Below are 4,336 nucleotides of genomic sequence, written 5' to 3' on the forward strand. Positions count from 1 at the left end.
TGTCTGTGGTATTCTGAGTAGGATTCAAGGATTGAATGACTGTGACGAGCTTCAAACTCGCGATTGTGGGGCGTTAGTGACAGACGCAAAAGAATCACTGGATTCTATTCCAACCTGATTGAGAACCGACAGATGATTAGCCGTGTTGTGACAGAGCGTGTTGAACATTTTCACTGAGAGGATGGGAGGTAGCCATTGACAATGGTGAAATCCTACATACAGCTTGCCATGGAAGGAGCCTTGCGTGTATGAAGAAGAAGACAGTAGGAAAGCAGAGATTCAGAAGATAGAGTATCTCTAAAACCTTAACCTGTTCTCCATTACTGCAAAACAAGTATTTATTTCATGCTCTTTGGTACACGAAATTGTGATCATCAATGGCACCATCAACATGGTACGCTCAATTGCAATATCAACTCTTTATCACAACTTCGCACAACTAACCAGCAAGTGCACTGGGTCCTCCAAGTAATAAACCTTACGCGAGTAAGGGTCGATCCCACGGAGATTGTTGGTATGAAGCAAGCTATGGTCATCTTGTAAATCTCATACAGGCGAATTTAAATGGTTATGGATGATTTATGAATAAAACATAAAATGAGGATAGAGATACTTATGTAATTCATTGGTGAGAATTTCAGATAAGCATATGGAGATGCTTTGTCCCTTCCATCTCTCTGCTTTCCTACTGTCTTCATCCAATCCTTCTTACTCCTTTCAATGGTAAGCTGTATGTTGGGCATCACCGTTGTCAATGGCTACAGTCCCATCCTCTCAGTGAAAATGTTCAACGCGCTCTGTCATAGCACGGCTAATCATCTGTCGGTTCTCAATCAGGTTGGAATAGAATCCAGTGATTCTTTTGCGTCTGTCACTAACGCCCCACAATCGCGAGTTTGAAGCTCGTCACAGTCATTCAATCCTTGAATCCTACTCAGAATACCACAGACAAGGTTTAGACCTTCCGGATTCTCTTGAATGCCGCCATCAATTCTAGCTTATACCACGAAGATTCCGATCATCAATTCTAGCTTATACCATGAAGATTCTGATTAAGGAATCCAAGAGATATCCACTCAATCTAAGGTAGAACGGAGGTGGTTGTCAGGCACACATTCATAGGTGAGAATGATAATGAGTGTCACGGATCATCACATTCATCAAGTTGAGGAACAAGTGATATCTTAGGACAAGAATAAGCCGAATTGAATAGAAGAACAATAGTAATTGCATTGATACTCGAGGTACAGCAGAGCTCCACACCTTAATCTATGGTGTGTAGAAACTCCACCGTTGAAAATACATAAGAACAAGGTCTAGGCATGGCCGTGAGGCCAGCCCCCATAATCTAAGAACTAGACGTCGAAAGATGATCAAAAGATCTAAAATGATCCAAAGATCCCAAGATGAAAATACAATAGCAAAAGGTCCTATTTGTAGAGAACTACTAGCTTAGGGTTTACAAAGATGAGTAAATGAGATAAAAATCCACTTCCGGGCCCACTTGGTGTGTGCTTGGGCTGAGCATTGAAGCTTTTATGTGTAGAGACTTTTCTTGGAGTTAAACGCCAGCTTTTGTGCGAGTTTGGGCGTTTAATTCCCATTCTTGTGCCAGTTCCGGCATTAAACGCCAGAATTCTTGAGCTGACTTGGAACGCTTGTTTGGGCCATCAAATCTCGGGCAAAGTATGAACCATTATACATTGCTGGAAAGCCCCGGATGTCTACTTTCCAACGCAATTGAAAGTGCGCCAATTGGGCTTCAGTAGCTCCAGAAAAGCCACTTCGAGTGCAGGGAGGTCAGAATCCAACAGCATCTGCAGTCCTTTTCAGCTTCTGAATAAGATTTTTGCTCAGGTCCCTCAATTTCAGCCAGAAAATACCTGAAATCACAGAAAAACACACAAACTCATAGTAAAGTCAAGAAAAGTGAATTTTAACTAAAAACTAATAAAAATATAATAAAAACTAACTAAAACATACTAAAAACATACTAAAAACAATGCCAAAAAGCGTATAAATTATCCGCTCATCACAACACCAAACTTAAATTGTTGCTTGTCCCTAAGCAACTGAAAATCAAATAAGATAAAAAGAAGAGAATATGCAATAAATTCCAAAAACATCTACGAAGATCAGTATTAATTAGATGAGCGAGGCTTTTAGCTTTTTGCCTCTGAACAGTTTTGGCATCTCGCTCTATCCTTTAAAATTCAGAATGATTCTCCTAGTTAACTATATGATTCTTGAACACAGCTACTTTATGAGTCTTGGCCGTGGCCCAAAGCACTATGTCTTCCAGTATTACCACCGGATACATACATGCCACAGACACATAATTGGGTGAACCTTTTCAGATTGTGACTCAGCTTTGCTAGAGTCCCCAATTAGAGGTGTCCAAGGTTCTTAGGCACACTCTTTTTGCCTTGGATCACGACTTTATTATTATTTTTTTCTTTTTCTTTTTCCTTCCTTTTTTTTCGTTTTTTTTCTTTTGTATTCACTGCTTTTTCTTGCTTCAAGAATCATTTTTATGATTTTTCAGATCCTCAGTAACATGTCTCCTTTTTCATCATTCTTTCAAGAGCCAACATTCATGAACAACAAATTCAAAAGACATATGCACTATTCAAGCATACATTCAGAAACCAAAAGTAATGCCACCACATCAAAATAATTAATCTGTTATAAAATTCAAAATTCATGCAATTCTTCTCTTTTTCAATTAAGAACATTTTTCATTTAAGAAAGGTGATGGATTCATAGGACATTCATAACTTTAAGGCATAGACACTAAGACACTAATGATCATGTAATAAGACATAAACATAGATAAACATAAGCATGAAAATTCGAAAAACAGGAGAATAAAGAATAAGGAAATTAAAGAACGGGTCCACCTTAGTGATGGCGGCTTGTTCTTCCTCTTGAAGATCTTATGGAGTGTTTGAGCTCCTCAATGTCTCTTCCTTGCCTTTGTTTCTCCTCTCTCATGATTCTTTGATCTTCTCTAATTTCATGGAGGAGGATGGAATGTTCTTGGTGCTCCACCCTTAGTTGTCCCATGTTGGAACTCAATTCTCGTAGGGAGGTGTTGATTTGATCCCAGTAGTTTTGTGGAGGAAAGTGCATCCCTTGAGGCATCTCAGGGATTTCATGATGAGTGAGATCTCTTGTTTGCTCCATCCTTTTCTTAGTGATGGGCTTGTCCTCATCAATGAGGATGTCTCCTTTTATAACTCCAACCGAATAACAGAGGTGACAAATTAGATGAGGGAAGGCTAACCTTGCCAAGGTAGAGAACTTTTCCACCACCTTATAAAGTTCTTGGGCTATTACCTCATGAACTTCTACTTCTTCTCCAATCATGATGCTATGAATCATGATAGCCCGGTCTATAGTAACTTCGGACCGGTTGCTAGTGGGAATGATTGAGCGTTGGATAAACTCCAACCATCCTCAGGCCACAGGCTTGAGGTTAAGTCTACCTAGTTGGTAAGGCTTGCCTTGTAAATCCCTTCTCTACTGCGCTCCTTCCACACAAATGTCTGCAAGGACTTGAGCTAATCTTTGGTCAGAGTTGACCCTTCTAGTGTAAGAGTGTGGGTCTCCTAGCATCTGAGGCAATTAAGGGTGTTCATCTCCTTGCATCATGGGCAAGTTTAATGCCAACCTTACATTTTCCGGACTAAAATCTAAGCATTTCCCCCAAACCATTGTAAGCCAATTCTTTGGGTCCGGGTTCACACTTTGATCATGGTTCTTGGTGATCCATGCATTGGCATAGAACTCTTGAACCATTAAGATTTCGACTTGTTGAATGGGGTTGGTAAGAACTTTCCAACCTCTTCTTTGGATCTCATGTCGGATCTCCGGATATTCACTCTTTTGGAGTTTGAAAGGGACCTCGGGGATCACCTTCTTCATGGCCACAACTTCACAGAAGTGGTCTTGATGCACCCTTGAGATGAATCTCTCCATCTCCCATGACTCGGAGGTGGAAGCTTTTGCCTTCCCTTTCCTCTTTCTAAAGGTTTCTCCAGCCTTGGATGCCATAAATGGTTATGAAAAAACAAAAAGCAACGCTTTTACCACACCAAACTTAGAAGGTTTGCTCATCCTCGAGCAAAAGAAGAAAGAAGAGAGTAGAAGAAGAAGAAATAGAGGAGATGGAAGGGGCTTTGTGTTTCGGCTAAGGGGGAAGAAGTAGTGTTTAGGTTATGTGGAAATGAAGGGGTGAAGATGGGTTTATATAGGGGTGGAGAGAGGGGTAGGGTTCGGTCATGTATGGGTGGGTTTGGGAGGGAAAGTGGTTTGAATTTGAAGGGTGAGGTAG

Source organism: Arachis duranensis, chromosome 5 (assembly GCF_000817695.3).
Source record: "Arachis duranensis cultivar V14167 chromosome 5, aradu.V14167.gnm2.J7QH, whole genome shotgun sequence".
Lineage (NCBI taxonomy): Eukaryota > Viridiplantae > Streptophyta > Magnoliopsida > Fabales > Fabaceae > Arachis > Arachis duranensis.